The 18,351-nt window shown below is 39.5% G+C and overlaps 1 long non-coding RNA gene across 1 annotated transcript in view; it reads left to right on the top strand.

Annotated features, from left to right (window-relative positions):
- The first annotated feature begins 7,386 nt into the window (after positions 1–7,386).
- Positions 7,387–18,351, top strand: part of LOC110284460 — a 34,577-nt gene continuing 23,612 nt past the window's right edge. Inside the window, exons 1-3 of the long non-coding RNA XR_002376946.1 lie at positions 7,387–7,452; positions 14,766–14,986; positions 16,834–17,027. This is a non-coding gene — a long non-coding RNA (uncharacterized LOC110284460). The remainder of the gene's footprint in view (positions 7,453–14,765; positions 14,987–16,833; positions 17,028–18,351) is intronic.

Genomic DNA, 18,351 nt, shown 5'->3' with positions numbered 1-18,351 from the left:
TCTCTCTCTCTCTCTCTCTCTCTCTCTCTCTCTCTCTCTCTCTCTCTTTCTCTCTCTCTGTGTGTGTGTATGTATGTGTGTCTGTATTTGTGCATCAGAGAGACAGAGACAGACAGAGAGACAGAGACAGGGAGACAGAGACAGGACTGAAACAGACAGAGACAGAGAGAAGGGGTGGGAAGGAAGGAAGGAGGGGGAAGAGGAAGAGAAGGGATTCATCTACTGGTTACAGAACGGACCCTCAACTGTAAAATTATATTACTCTATGTGTCTAAGACTCTTATCATTTAAGTTAGAGACACCAAGGAAATTGAAATGGGGAAAGATTTTTTTCCTGTTTAATTTAAGACACTTCTCACATATAGCTTCAGTTAGAGACAGCAGCAACAGCTGGGAGCTCCTGGGATCCCATTTCCTTTCAGTAGACAATAGAGACACCAGGAAGGTGAGTGCACCACAGGCCTCTCTTCCCCTTCATTATAGATCTGATCATTTATAACGACAAGTACAATTACTGTAGATGAAACTAACCTGGTCACAAAACAAACCTACAAGTTAAGAACGGAAACGGGGCTTCTAGGAACGATTTGATCGGGATGGGTAAGGAAGTGTGAGGATGGCAGAGAGAAAAAATCAGAATGTACTACATAAACACATGGAACTGTTAAAGGACAAACAAAATTAATTCAACAACAATAGATTCTTGTAAGAATTATAGGAATTCAACACTGTAAAGAATAAATCTATGAATTTTTCTGTTTGTTTTAAACTTTTAAAGTTCCATCAGGACCCACTGCCAGGAAATCAACCCCATCCCCTGCTCCCTGGCTACAAATAATTTATGTTAAGATATGTTACTATGTGTTGATTAGAACTTTTACATCTCATACAAAATAGTCTATAGCCATAATCCCTGAACAAGCCTCACATCATCAAGTTTCACAAACTTAATCATAGTCTGTTACATTCTTACTCTATCTTGTCTGAACCCCATGCTTTGAAAATACTTTGTAGCCTAGACTGGCCTAGAACCCAGGTAGCTCAGGCTGCTGTGAAAGTAATATTCATCCCCCTGTCTCAACCTCCTAAGGTCTCCAATTACAGACATTGTCTTCTGTTGAGAGCCAACTTATCTCTATCCTTACACATACCAATAATTTTAATTTTGTCTTTTTCTTGTAAGGTCATATAGTCCATGTTGTAAATATGATCCCTCTCCCCCTTTCATTTACCAGTTGAAGAACATTTTGGTTATTTCTTCCTTTATCTGGTTGTGAATGAAACTAGAATATAAACATTTGTGAATTTTGTGGGGTTTTTTATTTTACATTTTCCCTTTTGTTTTAAGTAGATATGCTTCTTCACATAAAATATCTTGATTAGTTTCCCCTCCCTCTACTCCTCCCAATTCCTTCCCACCTCCCCTTCCATCTGGATCCACCCCTTTTCTCTATCTCATTAAGAAACAAAGAGGCCGCTAAGGGTTAATAATAAACTAAAATATAGTAAAATAAAAGATAAACCAAAAGCTAACACATCAAAATTGGACAAAACAATACACAGTAGGAAAAAAAAAGTTCAAGAGAAGGCACAAGAAACAGATATGGACACCGAAACCCTCTTGTTCACAGACTCCGGAATTCTAAAGAAACACTATACTGGAAACCGTAATATATGTGCAAAGGAACTGTGGGGTAAAAGGAGATACGATATAATATATATATAAATAGAGTTAAATGAAAATATGCATAAAAATTGAACAAAAAAGAAAAGCCTAACAACATTGTAATATAAGCAACCAAAGATGTCAGTGAGTTTGTTTTCTGTTGGCCATCTCTGTCTGGGCATGTAGCCAATCCTTTAGAGTAGTCTGTTTCCCTGGTGAGACTCTCTTGGAAAAGACTAAGGTTTTTTGTTATTGTTATTTGTGTGTGTATGTGTGTGTGTGTGTGTGTGTGTGTGTGTGTGTGTGTGTGTGTTTGCAAGAGTTTATCATTGGAAAGAGCTTCCATTTAGGGATGGGGGCAGGTGTCTGGTTCTCCATTCATCTCTAGAACTCCCATGTGGTACAGATCCATGCAGGTCCTGTGCATGTGCTGCAGTCTCTGTGACTTTGTGTGTGCACTGTTCCCGTTGATATAGATGGATTTGCTTTCTTATAACCAACCCCTCTAACTCTTAAAGTTTTTAAGCCCCCCCCCCCTTTTTTTACAGGATTCTCTGAGCCCTGACAGGAGGGATGCGATGAAGACACTTACTTATTGCTGAGTATTCCAATGTCTCTCATTCTCTGCATATTTTTTTGGCTGTGGGGGAAGCTTTTCTGATGCTGGCTGAGCATGGGGACTAATCTATAACTATAGCAGAATGTCATTTGGAGTCACTGCTACTTTTTTTTTTGAACACTAGTATTTGGTTTTCCCCTAGGTCCCTGGGCTATCTAGACTCAGGTTCTTGCACGGATAGGTTGGCTTCCACGTCATGAAGTAAGCCTTCAGTCAAATGTGATACTGCTTGGTTGCTGCCACAGACCTTGCAGATAAGACACCATTGGGCATCATTGGCTGGGTTGGTGTTTCTGTTTCTCCTTTGGTAGTCAGCAGAGATTATTTCTGTACAGTAGACGCTTGCAAGTAGTGGTAAAGTCTGCATGTAGGCACCAGCTTAACCTCTCCATGTTCAATGAATTGTATAGGTGTAACCTTTAGCATGAGCGTTTTGCCATCCATTTCCAGAGAACAGGCTTTAGTCGAGGCAACAGCCTGTGATGTTTGTGGATTTACCTTTGACGATGGGGGGTAGTGGTGTTAGATGTAATCCAATCCTATTTCTGGAAACTTCATTTGGTGACAAGGGATGGCCAGTTGGGACTCTGTCCTCCTCGTTATTTAGCCATTTTATTTGCATTGCCTTTTATTTGGGCTTTTGTCTGAACACAGACTTTCACTTTCCATGGGCATAGAAACCATCAGAACTTTGTCTCTATAACTCCTTCCATGGGTATTTTGTTCCCCATTCTAAGAAGGAATGAACTATGTACACTTTTATCTTCCTTCTTCTTGATTTTCATGTGTTTTGAGAATTGTATCTTGGGTATTCTAAGTTTCTGGGCTAATATCCACTTATCAGTGAGTGCATATCATGTGCGTTCTTTTGTGATTGGGTTACCTCACTCAGGATGATATCCTCCAGATACATCCAATTGCCTAAGAATTTCAGAAATTCATTGTTTTTAATAGCTAAGTAGTACTCCATTGTGTAAATGTACCACATTTTCTGTATCCATTTCTCTGTTGAGGGACATCTGGATTCTTTCCAGTTTCTGGCTATTATAAATAATGCTGAACATAGTGGATCATGTGTCCTTATTACATGTTGGAGCATCTTCCGGGTGTGGTATTGCTGAATCTCCCAGTAGCATTATGTCCAATTTTCTGATGAACTGCCAAACTGATTTCCAGAGTGGTTATACCAGTTTGCAATCCCACCAGCAATGGAGTAGTGTTCCTCTTTCTCCATATCCTTGCCAGCATTTGCTGTTACCTGAATTTTTTTATCTTAGCCACTCTGGCTGGTGTAAGGTAGAAGCTCAGGGTTGTTTTGATTTGCATTTCCCTGATGATTAAGGATGTTGAACATTTTTTTCAGGTGCTTCTCAGCCAGTCAGTATTCCTCAGTTGAGAATTCTTTGTTTAGCTCTGTACCCCATTTTTAATAGGGTTATTTGGTTTACTGGAGTCCAACTTCTTGAATTCTTTATATATATTGGATATTAGTCCCCTATTGAATTTAGGATTGGTAAAGATCCTTTCCCAATCTGTTGGTGGCCTTTTTGTCTTATTGACAGTGTCTGCTACTTTGCAATTTTATGAGTTCCCATTTTCAATTCTCTATCTTGCAGCATAAGCCATTGCTGTTCTGTTCAGGAATTTTTCCCCTGTACCCATATCTTTGAGGCTTTTCCCCACTTTCTACTCTGTAAGTTTCAGTGTCTCTGATTTTATGTGGAGTTCCTTGATCCACTTAGACTTGAGTTTTGTACAAGGAGATAAGAATAGATCAATTCACACTGTGCTACATGATAACCACCAGTTGAGCCAGCACCACAAAATTCGGAGCTGAGACTGAAGGAAGAACCATCCAGAGATTGCTCTGTGGGAAGCCACATGTGCCATTGCTGAGTGGCACAGGCTTCTGCTGGCCACCAGGCATAAGTTTGGGCAAACGACAAATGCTTACTTATGAAGTAAAGTTTTTCGCCAAAACACTGCCTGGCCCGGGCATGAAAATGAGGTATGTTAATGAGGTACTGTGAGATAGAGAGAGAGTAGCCAATCAGATGAGGAACATGCAAATGAGGCATAGTGCATAACCAATCCGGGTGTGAGACACACCTCTCCTAGGCCTATATAAGCAGCACCAGTTCTGGGCTCGGGGTTTCTTCGCCTCTACAATCAAGCTCTCCCAATAAACGTGTGCAGAAGGATCCTGTTCTTGCTGGCCAGTCCGGCGCACGCAAGATTGCTCCACTTGGGGATCCATCCTATAAACAACCACCAAACCCAGACACTATTGCATATGCCAACAAGAATTTGCTGACAGGACCCTGATATATCTGTCTCCTGTGAGGCTATGCCAGTTCCTGGCAAATACAGAAATGGATGCTCACAGTCATCTCATCTATTGGATAGACCATGGGGTCCCCAATGAAGGAGCTAGAGAAAGTACCCAAGGAACTGAAGGGGTCTGCAACCCTATAGGAGGAACAACAATATGAAGTAACCAGTACCCCACAGAGCTCATGTCTCTAGATGCATATGTAGCAGAGGATGGCCTAGTTGACCATCAATGGAAGGAGAGGCCCTTGGTGTTGTGAAGGTTCTATGTCCCAGTATAGGGAATGCCAGGGCCATGAAGCAGGAGTGGGTGGGTTGGGGAGCAGGGGGACGGGAAGGGGGGGAAGAATATAGGGTATTTTCAGAGAGGAAACTAGGAAAGGGGATAATATAAATATCAATGAAGAAAATATCTAATAAAAAAACCTCATCAGAGCTGTTTTGCTCTGGCTGCAGCGTGAGTGAGGTTACACTTCCCTTTAATACATGCTTCCTACAGTTGTTATGCATCCTTGTGTGCACTTTGCAGTCGGACAGTTTTACTTCATTCATTCATTTTAACGATTAGAGTGGTTTAGTGTCTACCCTAGCATGTGCCAACATCTACCTAAAGACCCGTAGGCTCAGGAAACAATGATTGGCATGGGACAATGATGCTGGGAGAGCTAGTGTCTACTAGAGAAACGTTTTCATAGTGGTTTCCTTTACTTGGGATGGAAGGTTTCCTTTGCTGCCCTATGCAACCATTCTGCCTTCAGCGGCAGCGACCGCACATACCCATCTTTATCCAGAAAGTTTCTTTCCTAATTGTCTCCTTGCTGCTCTCTAACTTCTCAGGCAATTACACAATTTTCCATGTCAGTGCTTTTTATCATTAAGCTGTTTCCTCTCTGTTGGTCTGCCTTCTTCATCTACCTTACAGATCTCCGGGTTAGTTTTAAAAACTCAACTGAGTGAAATCTGATCTTAATATCATGCTGTATCAGTGCTTAGTATTACAGAGAGGATAATCTGCCTCTTGCATTATTGTGAAGACGCTTTATCTGTGACCCTTACTAAGTAATTAGTAATTACCTTCTTGTTCCAGGCATTTGCTATGGGTGACATTGCTCCTGTGCATGGCTGCAGGAGTTTTTGATGCTAGAAAAATTGCTTCTCTCTCTCTCTCCTTTCTCTTCCTCCCTTCTTCTCTGTCTGTCTGTCTGTCTGTCTGTCTGTCTTTGTGTCTTCCTTTCTCTTGTATTTCTCTAGAACACCATAGCAACATTATTTATTAAACTGAATCAAATAACATTTTTGTTATTTTGCCACATCCAGGAATGTTCTCTGACCCCCCCCCCCCACATCCCCCATCACCAAGTTATTAGTAGTAACAGGTCACATGCTCTAGAAGACTGTCCTAGAAGGAGCATCTGGGTGCTACATCTCTAGGTCAGGCACAATTATAAATAGTGAAAAGTGTTTACATTGTACCATGTGTCAGAATACTGCAGCAAAAGTTTTAAAGGCACATTATCTCATTAATTCATATCTTCTCTCCCACTAAAGTCAGTAGTTTGTTTGTTTATTACTATATATAGCCAAGAAAGTAAGGCTAAGAGGAGGCTTATCTCATGGAATCTAGTGAGTATTTGGCAAGGCTTAAATAGCCACCCAGGCATTCTGACCCTGAAACTCCAGTATTTAGTCAGGATGCTATCCTCTGACATCTATTCCATACTTTGTTACACCTCTTCAAGTATTATAATCTGCATGTAGGGAATGAGTTTCTGCGGAAGTAGGAAAGAGCTACCCCATTTCCTTCTGTACTAAATACACACAGTGATATTTTGTTAAGGACAGACTACATTTCTCTGAGTCTTCAGCCGTGTGTCTTGATACAAGGAAATTTCCCCTTGTCCTCATACAACTTTGACAGACTGCTCCTTAACTGGGCCAGGATTTGAGGTGAGCTCTGATTAGCCCCCACCTGCCTGCCATGTTTATGTTAATGGGACTCCCTGATTGGAGTGCTGAGAAGCTGCTGGGATCCTGAGTGTGCCTATCAGTATTCCTGGGCTGTGCAATTTATAACCTAGGGAGGGACTCAGATGAAAATCTAGCAGTCACAAAGTTGCTCTCAGCGGAGGGGCTTTTCAAGAGAGTAATTCATCCTTAGATTTTCATGCAGCTGTAGGTACCGGCATCAATTAGCATTGTCAAAGTCAGTGCTGGACCTCATTTTCCCTCAATTATCTCTTGATAGATCTATATGAAATAACCAAACGAACTTTGAACAGTTATGGTTTTTAAAAAAAGCCTCTTTTTTTTTGGGGGGGGGGCTTCTCCGTCTTGTGTTTACTGACAAAGTAATTTATATGTATATATTTTATTTTAGAGATTTTAGTTATTTTCTATGCAATATCTTTGTCTAAGGATAACTGGAATAAAATAAAGATAGACTGCCCCAGTTATTATTAGAGGTGATAATTTGCAGTCTAAGTGTGTTGCCATGGATACCTAAGAACCCCCCAAAGACTCAGGCCTGGGAGTCAGGGCCTAATCCTGAGGTGCCTTTCAATAGCACCAGCTGTCCAGGGCCTGAAAGGCGTGGCAAATTACACCATTATTAGAGTGAAATGGTATGGCTAAGCTAATTATTTGTGGGCTTTAGACACAGGTGTTCATAAAAGGCTGAACGTGCACTCCTAATCAAGTCTGATTGGGCCGGAACAAGAGCACAGCATGGGACTATCACAGACTTGTTTATAGTATCTTCCATTTAAATAATAAAAGAAGCCACTGTAGGCCTTCTGTTGAGCAGAGTTTAGAGTGTTGCTCCGAGTTCTCATACCAGGTAATCATATTTGGTATTTCTTTTGACTTCATTGAGTCATGAAGTTCTGTTGTCTAATAATATTTTCCTTTACAGTCATTTAACAATCTGATGAATGTTGGCCACTCTGTGACTTTGTGCGTAATGTCACTTCTAATGAACACAGCTGAACTTCAGAGAATGGATAATTAGAACTTTTTTACAATTACTATTTTGGAAACTACCTATTCAGAGAATTGGTAATTTTTCTGCTTTTACCATTTTATTGACTACAATATTCCTCTTAGTACTTCCTGTGCCCACTGTAACAAACTGATTTAAAATTTTACTTTAAATTTTTCTTCCACCTAATGGTATTTGGCTCATCTTTTATTTGATTATTATGAGTTGTCACAATCTGTTTTGATGGGAAGTTTCATACAGATTAATTATAATGTGATGTTATATTAAAGTGTAGAAAAATGCTCCACTTAGTCAAGCAGAATGGAATTTCCTAATCTTTGCTTCTTTAAAATATGGAAAATAATAAATAGCCTTTGATAGTGACAGTCCACAGAGAAGTCTGTGTTCATTGGTTACCAAATAATTTTCATGCATCTAATATTTTGCTTCTAAATGGTAATGTCATAGATTCAGTATCCTGAGACGATTTTCAAAGGCATTGACTTGTCTGTTTTAAAAACGTCTACTACAACCTTGTGCGTATTCTAGAAACTGCTGTGGTCATCCTGTTAACTGATAACATCAGGATGCCTCCGAGATTATTTGGCTTCATACTTTCAGCACTTCACAGTTTTGCAGATGCTTACACATTCAATAAATAGGAAAACCTATTTCTATGGAGCAGTAGACTTGGCTGTAATTGGACAAAGATTCACTTCCTCCTTGAAGGTGGAGAAGAGACTGTTAATAGAGACAGATGTGTGTGTCAGCCTAATAAGAGCCTAGACATGTGGGATAATTGAATGAATTGTCCTTTGTCTTCAAGACCATTCAACCAGGGTGCTCTTCTTCCTTGCAGCTCTGAGCTTGGACATAGTTCCTATCTGAAAAGGGTTGTAAGGACTCTAGAGATAGTCACTGGTGACTTTCATAATAATTTGCAGAGATACGAGTCAATACCTCCCCACCCCAACCAACAGGCATTGTTCAGTGAAGGAGTATTCTCAGAGTGATTAGGAGATCCTTGGCCACGGCCGTCTTAAACTTACAGTGGCTGTCTGAGTAAAACATTCAGTAAAATGTCAGCAATCAGCAGCCAAATGTTCACTGTGTTTGTGGCTCTTGTAGAGGAAGTCTTGGCTGAGTTGTGGTTATGTAGGTACTGACACTATTCATGCTGTCATTTTCAACTAAAATACATTTTTTTCTGCTTTCATCTCTAATGGTTCAGACATTATTGCTCTGTTATCTGTGAAAGAGAACTCTGTCTGGACTCTATCAACCTGTGGAACAGCATTATGCTCACTCATTATTGTGAAAAAAAAAAAACAAAACAAACAAACATTGATGCTGAATGAAATGCAAGTTCTCCGATTATTAATGTGAAGTACTGAGAGCCACATGTGCCCTTCAGGATTCCTGGCTATGATGTATTTATTTAGCACTCCAGACTCTCAGGAGCCAATGGCCTGAGAAGGCATTTGTGCTCCAGTTATATGTTCATAGAAGCCGAGCAGATGGCCCTGTTCATGTTTGTCAGCAGGAACCCAGACTCAGGATGCTGCACACAACACCTGCTCCTCTAACCACCATTGTACTGAAAAAGCAAATCATAAACTAGCTTCTAAAGTTTATGCACTCATGAGAGAAGTAACTTCTCACACTGTGTTTGCTCTACAAATCACATGGCCATGCTTAAATTCAAAGAGCAGTCTCTAAGCAGAGATGTATTTGTTGAGTGGAAAACACAGGGACTCTGAAAGACTCTTAATTTGCTCCAGGTGCAGTTTGTACAGATAGAGTTGTTCAAGAACAAGATACTTAGCTGTTAAGTAAAAGATAAACCCACACAAGAAAAGCAGAAGAGATTGTCTTATGGTGTTGGATGGGTATACATCTTCTCTTCTGTTTTGAAATCACCCCAATGACCCCAAACACATGGGGAAATGTTATGCATGGAACAGGGGCAATTTCCAAGAAAATTCAAGAATTTCAGTCTCTGTATGATAAGAATTACTGTTTATAGTGAAATGGCTTAAGTCCTTAACTTAAAATTGATAGAAAATTAGCAGATAAGCACCAAGACCCTGAAGGAAAGTGGCTAATATATGTATATTGGTAATAATAAATGAGAAAATATTAAATTAGGAAACTTGATCTGTTAAGAAAATCTAGGTCATTGAAAGCAACATTAAAAGAGAAAGACCACTAAAAGTTTTGACCAATAAAATATTGAATACACAAAAAGTAATATTAGATATAAGAATTAATATAGGCATAAAAATACAGAGAGTATAAAGCTATTGGAAAAATCAGTTTGATTTTGTTTAATGTTAACAATGATGGAAGCTTGCTTAAGCCTTCATTTGCTGTGGTCAGGCATGAAGACTGAAGGTAACATTCAAAAGGAAGTCTTGAATATCAGTATTTAAAGTGTGCATACCTACAGACTTAGCTATATCAATTTCTAAGTATTTGTACAAAACAAGAAATGATAGACCATTTGGCACATGGATACTCATTGCTTCATCATTTGTAATGAAAACTTAAAAGGAATGTAACTGCTTACCATTAGAATGCAGCACATATGGGCAAGGAAAGAGAACTAATTTCCAAGTGTTACAAATAAGGTCTATGCAGTAGAAGAAAATAGATTACTGTGATAACCTATGAATGATATTAGTGTAATCACAGACTAAACGTGTGCTTTATCTAGAAGTAATAATGTGTACATATTTGGATTTTGAAACATTTTTTCCCTCCCTGGCTTTTAAATTCATCTTTAAAATGAATTCTAAATTGTGGTATTTCAGACTTTGAGCGGGGATCTTGCGTCATTCTTCCCTGGGTAACTTTTATTCTAACAGAGACCTAGGAAGGGAAGAATAGGAAAGGCAGGCATTTTGAAAGTAGAATTTCAGAAATTAAGATTGAAGTTGAGAGGGAGAGAGAGAGAGAGAGAGAGAGAGAGAGAGAGAGAGAGAGAGAGTCTTTCTAGATGACTCTATTCCCTGAAAGTGAACACTTCAGCACCTAAAGACAGGATGATGCTCATAGGGCCAGGACTCATGAGGAGCAGCAATAAATATGATTGACATCACTTGTCAGTATGTGGAGACTTACCTGTCGGGCATGCACACAGTAACTGAAAGAAATATAGTTGAGAGGAGTGGTAAAGGCAGGTGATGTTATGGATCTCTACTGGGATGTGAGGTGAACTACTAGAGATAATAGTGGCCGACTCTTGCCTAGCAAGAATTTTGAGTGAGATCTTATTCTAAGGATTTCACTTTTATGAGCTATTTTCGTTAACAGACCTTTAAGGAAATAAATCATAATATATTTATTTTTTATAATAATAATCCCCATTGTACAGATGAACATAGGGAAACAAGATGGCCGAAGTTACTGTTGCACAGAGAAATGTCTCAGACCCAAACAGACTAGCTAAAAGTTTCTGTTCATAACCATAGATCGGTGCATGAGAATCAGAAAATCAGAAACTTTAGATATGACTATGTTGATTGAGTCTCTTTGTTTACTTTTGTGGGACAAAAGTATATGCTGATATACATATAGATCAGAAAAGACATCTCTAGGGGAAGAAGAAATGCTCACTTGGAATCCCCTGACTGGTCTGTGTCATTTTGTTTGTCAGCTGTTTGCTGATCTTCATTTTTTTTCTCCTGAAAATATTTTTTTCATTGCTCACTTTGAGTATTTGTCTCTGTAAACCCCAACATGACTTGCCTTCTCATTCAGATAATTAGCTGGGTCCTTTTGTATCTGTTGAGGTTCTGTCTTTTACTATCTATTGTAATTCTAAGTGTGGGCCCCCAAGACCTGGAGTCTGTATGTATCCCCTGAAACCCTCCCCCCAAGTTAATTCTGATTGGCGAATAAAGATGTCAGCAACCAATAGTTGGGCAGAAGAGGCATAGGCAGGGTTGAGGTTTCAAGGCCTTGGAGAGAGAGGACTATGAGGAGGGAGAAGAATGAAGCTGACATGGAATGTAATGGAGAACATGCAGGAGGGAGAAGGAGAGCCACCATGGGATTGCTGAGCTATAAAACCATGGCCATGTGGGATGGTGAATTGGAGTTGAGAACAGCCCAGCTGGAACATAGTTAAAAGTAAGTGATAACTTAGGGTTATTGATAGGGAAATAGACTCTAACAGCATGGAGGATAGGGAGCTGCCCAGCTAGTGTGCTGCCTAAGGCTATTTAAATATATAAGGCTGTGTGTGTCTTTCATCCAGAAGCATAAATGGTCTAAGGCGGGAAAGAAAACCCGAGCCAGAATTCATTAATATTACTACTCCATATATCCTGACATTCTTCTAGTCTATGACAAACACAAATGCAAAATTTCATGGTCACATGTGACTTACAACAAGGAGTCCAAGAGCTGATATGTTTGAGGACAAAGTGGCCAGGTGGCTTAACTAGGTTCTGTCCAGAAGTCTTCTTGTTGACTAAGTTAGTAGAGTTTATTACAGGAACAAGCTGTAGCAGCACCCAATTATTGCTACTCAATTTGACACCCGAGATGGAAGCCTGTTCCTTGCTACCTGCCCCAGTGTTCTGGGTTCCCAAATGAAAGACACATGTTCACAGCCTTTATATATATATATATATTTGCCTTAAACACCTCAATGGCTGTACCACTTTCTAACCTCCTTGCAGCTCATCCACTCTCTGATATTCCCAAATTATCCTTATTAAAACCTGTATTCCATTTTGGCTGCCCCAGACCCAGACCTGCAGCCCTCTCAGCTGCATTCCCCAGGACATATATGAAAGTTCTGTCTTCTGCACCTCTCAGGTGTGCTGTCTCTCATCCTTCCCAGGTATGGCATCCCTCCATTCCTTCCTTTGTCCCTTGTCGGGGAATACTAAAAGTCCCACTTCTATCTCCCTGCCAGGTCACTGCTTGCTGGCAACTTTATATAACCAATCAAAACCAACTGGAATCCAGGTCCCTAAGTCTTACATTCAGGACACTACAAACAGGTTTTGGGGAAACGTATTTAGCATGAGAATATAAGCAGCTAAGCAAAAACAAAAGAAGCAAAGAAAACCATGGAGACCAGCAAACACGAGAGGCCTTCTGATGTCCTAGAGTACCCATTAGAGTATAGCTTATTTCTAGTGTGTTACTAGTTCGTTCACACCAGGCAAGTGTTTCCCACCTAACAATGGTCAAAGCTCCCCCCACCATAAGTCCACCTCTGTTTCTCTCCCCTACAACACCCACTGTTCCTCCTACCAATTTCTTTCTATTCATCTCAGAAGGAAATTTCCCAAGATTTGGAAGAACTCTCACAATTGTGCATTTCAGCCTTCCCAGAGGAAGCCTTTGGGATTTTTCGATCAGATATCATCTTATCATTTGAGATCAGAACCATAATCCTGGAAACAGTTTCACCAAATGAAAGCTGAGCCAAGGAAGGCCTTAATACCACCATATCTATGGAAAACAAAGTTTTGTGTATGCTTACAGAATCTTTTAGTATGATGTACACATGGTCAATTGCATCAGTTGAATGTAAAAGTATAAAACACCTAAAGAGGACAAAAATATCTATCCAAGAAAGTAAAAGGCATCGTATTTCCCAGAACTATTCATTTGCTCAGTTATTTAGTGATCACTTCTTAGGGTCAGTAGGTGTCAATATTTGCTGGATCAGAGGGAGGAACATATGAATAAGAGAAGATGCAAACTTTGAGAATTTTGATCTGGTGACAAAAGCTGTCAAGGCATTCTGTTATAATGCCGCAAGGCAGGTTATACAGACTAGAAGTCAGCAAGCCTCAGGCTTTTGAAATAGGGAAAGCAATAGTTGGCTTTTCTGAAAGTCCCCAAAGAGAAGCAGTTGGGATGAAGGGGTAGGAAGCTGTTTTAAATCTGCTTTGTAAGAGCTGACCAGACAACCATTGAGTGTGGAGCTGGGAGGGAAGTATTTTCTGACATGATCTTACAGCCATAAGGAATTTCTAATTACTCTTCCTTGAACAACGGCTGCCCCTCCGTGAGTTCTCCAGAGATCTGCATGTTTGCTTCAGAAAACTCATTGCAAACCTACACGTGGAAGACTTTGAGGGAGTGAGTAGCCCTTCCTTCTGACTCTCCAGACTGATTAATATGACTGTGACACTTAAAAACCTCATTGCATACACGTACAACATGTTCCTTACCAATTCTTCTGTTGGTGGGAATCTAGGCCAGTTTGTATTTTTCAATTTGCTTATTGTAGCAGTAAGCATTGATGTCCAAGATCTCCGGGGCATGTTGACTAAGAATACTTCAGGGATGTTCTTGGGAGTGAAATGGCAAGTTTTCATTTGCATCATCCTGATGGCAAAAGATAGGAGACAGATTTTGTTTTCCTAAGTTTTGCCAGGACATGGGTGTTTCTTATCTTGAGAACTGTGTATTAAGTTCACTTGCTCATTTATTGTTGGGTTATATAGGCATTTATGCATTTTAATTCTTAGAATTTTTAATAGATTCACAATAAGTCCAAACTGGCAGTGGCAGTATAAATTTGCACCTGATGCTGACTCTAAGGAATCGCCTTTACTGAGGCTCCAGACAGCTCATCTGTTAAAAGGATAAACAGATGATCTAATGTGTTTTTCACATTTCTAGGTTATCTCTACTCTGCTGATTATTTTAGAAAATGTTTTAAAATATATTACCATGTATAATAAATAAGCAATTATGATATTTTGAGGGACTGGTGCCATGTTGTTTCCCCAGAAGTATTCTTTTCAGCCAACTTTGTTTTGGATATCCAGGGCCTTTTGTGCTTCCATGTACAATTTAGTATTTTTAAAATAACTCTGTGAAGGGTGACATGGCAGGTTTGATTCTGAGCACATGAAAATTTTCAACAGCTTTGGTGGCATACTTATTTTCACAATATCAACGCTCTGAACCAATGAGCATGGGCAGGTTTTTCATCTTTATTCTTCCTTTCTTTCTTTCTTTCTTTCTTTCTTTCTTTCTTTCTTTCTTTCTTTCTTTCTTTCTTTAGAGTACTAATGTTTTAATTTCAGGTGTCTTTCACTTCCTTGATTAGGTTTACTCCAAGGTTTAGGGTTTTGGGGGGAGGGAAGGGGAGGTTATTGTGGGCAGGGTTGTTTCTAATTTTTCATCTCTTTCAGCAATGAAATTAAGAAGCTGGAGGAGAGGATATCCTTCTGAAATCAGCCCTAAGGACACAAATTTGCACCTGATGTTGACTCTAAGGAATCCCCTCCACTGAACCTCCAGACAGCTCATCTGTTAAAGGGATAAAGAGATGATCCAATATGGACATTGGATGGGATAGTTTCATGGGCAAGCATCGGTCAGTCAAAGTAACCAATCCCCACCCAGATTGCAGGTCAATAACAATATACTTTGTGTTTGTTTAAACTACTCCATTTGCAATTCTCATAGCTGGAATATTCTTAAATGATGCATATTATGTAGTAAGCCCACGCACTGCATCTTAATTGGGAGTAAACTATTATGTGTTTTCATTTTCAGCGATTGTTTGAGACCTCCCTTATTACATCCAGGACTACTATAAATATCTAGTATTTGTTGAATACTTATTATGTACCATGAGCTGTGGTATTTCATTTCTTTCCTTAGTTAACTTTGTATCAGTCCTATTAAAAAACTACGACAATCCTCCTTCTGTTAAAGATGCAGGAAGGAGTCGCTGATTTCAATCTTCAGAATGTCTGGACATCAGAAAATTTCCTCCCAATTCCAGCTCTCTGTTGTTCCTGTAGGAGCCAAGACATTGATTTTATGATGACTAAATTTTCTCACAGAAGCAAAAGCCTTTGATTTTTCAAAGTAGACTTAGTCTTGCAAAGTGTACATTCTGTGGTTTCGATTAATTGTTGTGTTCTAATTACTTACTTGTTATCTTTGGACTTCAATTAGATAGACTTGTAAATAGATTCCATATGATTTTTAGGGAGGTATGAAGAATAAAAGTCAAGAAACACCTCCTTGCTTAAGAATGTGGATGGATAGATGAGTAAGCCAAAATTTTCTGCCCACAGAAAGCTTTGCCCGGTTCTTAAGATTTTTTTTTTCGCATGTATAAATTTCTATATATTCATGGCAGATTTGCCTTTCTAAGGATTATGGGTTTTGGAATACTGAAAACCGGATTACCCCTTCTCTATTTCAATTCAGAAATTAATTAGTCTTCGATTTTTCTCCATAGAGTTAACATTAATATTTGACATGGGACAGATTTCTGCAAAAGCCTTTCTGGCAAACTATGTTTTCCGATTTTCTACCAGCCAGCTTTTCTCATTATGGGAATCCTGTTACACCCATTAATCAGGGGCAGCATGTGTGTTATATGAAATCATGTATACATAGCCATGGGGACTGGGAAATAATTGCTAATGAACTTCAGTCACCACTGCAGAGCACACAGCTTCAAACAGCCAGCCTTGCCCTATGACCTCATTGCCCCCTCAAACCCTACCTGGACCCTCCCCAGTTTACCCTCATGTTTTTCCTTTAGAATGCTCAGCTAACAGCCACTGTACCTGGACACTGCTCAGTTCCTGTAGCTTGGGCCTTTCTAGCAAGGCGATTTAGAGGAGGGTTCTGGCATCATGACTACAGTATTAAGTCCCCTCAGTGTTATGGCCTCCTGAGACCCTCTTCAGATGCTAATGTTCACACAAAGTACATTGGCCCCATCTGGTCTTCACCTGTAGCCCGGACAGGCTGGAGCCTCTACAATGAGTCCAGGTTTCCATACAAATAGGAAGGGCACCAATGGCAAATGATAGAGAGCTTGCAGAAGCTATAAAGAATTTTAAGTCAGCTTCCAGGCAGTTAAAACTAATTGCTTTGAACACAAAGGATAGGCAGAAGCCCCTCCTCCTGCCTTTTTGTGTGTGTGTGTGTGTGTGTGACTTGGCTTTTCTGCTAATGTTCAAACCTACAATTAGATGATATGACCACCATTAATATTTAAGTACATTTTTAAACACAGCAAAAGGTGCTGTGTGGAAGTGTTAAAATATCAGGCCATTTAGAAGTGTCCCTAGCTGTTTCCTTTGTTTTATGGGAGACTTGGTAAGAATGGAACATTTTTATGTAATTGGCAGGCACGGGTCTGATTTTTCTGTTATTATTAGATGTTTGTAGCCCATTCGTTTTTAGGTTTTAAAGTAGAGGAATATAAAGATACTTCTTTTAGCTTCACAGCCCATGAGTCACTAAAGACACAAAGCAAAGGACCACCTTCCTTTAAGGTTGTTTAGCAGCTCATTTCCAATTTCTCATTCCTTGTCTTCCCGTCAGTTTTTTACTGAGCACAGAAGATGCAGATGTGAATTGGCTGTTCTACTCAATTCTCCTTACCAGTTCCCAGAATCCTGCTCCTGTTTTTCAACACAGAGGTAATTCATGAGATCCTCTTTTTATAATTTTTAGAATACTGAGTTAAAGCTTAGTGCTTTTCAACCCAGAGAGTCCTATTGTGAATAAAAGTATAGTCATTCCAGACTTATATGTCCCATTAGTGGCTGTTTGTGTTAGAATCTATGTATGGGCACAAAGCATAAGTAACATCTAAACCGAACTTACAGCTCATTGCCAGTGTGTCTCTCTGTGTGATAACGGCTGCACATATGTATGCACGTCAGTCATCTGGTCTCCAGATATTAGCAGCTCATCTACTCAGCGTGTCTGTGCCTGAGTTCCGCGCTGCCTTTCAACAGTTATATGACTTCTCAGCCAGTATTCTGTCATTACTCTCAGTAAAAAGAGTAAGAATGGAGCCGGAGAATATCAAGGTGAGTTGGAGGCTGGGGTTTTGCTAATCTCAGTCATCTGTATCCTTTTGACTGCATCCTCCTGGTGAAGTAATAGTGATTTAGGTCTGGCCCATTTGTCTCACAGCTATGAAGAAAATGATGGGTACGAACAACAGCTGATGACGGACTTTGAACAGCATACAATTAGGAAGCCATTCCTAATTAACGTAATATTTTTGTACTCTGAGATAGGGTAAGAAACTATACATGTTCTTTTCCCGAACTAAGGGAGGAAAACTGTCAGGTCTTAAGAAATGTTGATTTACAATTAGAAATAGGACGAAATCTCAAAGTACCTTAAAACTAGCCATATTATTGATTTTTTTCCCCCAAATTAATCAATACCAATAGAAAGACAATTCAGAAAACAGAAGCCCACATTGTTTTTAAAAAGTTAATAATACTTAGATAGGATTCACTGACCATGTGCATCCTGTCAGACATCATGCCAGGTTGTTAGGAGTGAGATCCAGTGATGGTTGCCTATGCCATCCCACAGCACTGATGACGTTTGCGAGGCGTGGGCCTCATTCTTCTGCTCTTTTTCTACAGCTCCTTTGAAAACCTTCCGGGCATTACCCTCAGTTTTCTGTAGTGAGCAGTTTGACACTCATGTGTTCACTCTAAAAATATGAATATGAAGTTTGCCCACTCACTGTTTATAGTTCAAAGACATATATTTAGAGAACTTAAGTTGACGTTTTAGTTGTTCATATTTGGGTGTTATATGTCATCACTCACAAGAAAATTAAATGGTTCCCATATTAAGTCCAACTTTAGTAAATACATAAAAATAAATAACAAATAAAATTATTTTTGTCACATCAAATATATATATATATTTTATTCAATATTTTCTTCATTTACATTTCAAATGTTATCCCCTTTCCTGGTTTCCCCTCAGAAC

Source organism: Mus caroli, chromosome 18 (genome assembly GCF_900094665.2).
Source record: "Mus caroli chromosome 18, CAROLI_EIJ_v1.1, whole genome shotgun sequence".
In the NCBI taxonomy this organism is placed as follows: Eukaryota; Metazoa; Chordata; class Mammalia; order Rodentia; family Muridae; genus Mus; species Mus caroli.
The sequence above is the reverse complement of the archived record's forward strand: the minus strand, read 5'-3'. Positions and strand labels throughout refer to the sequence as shown.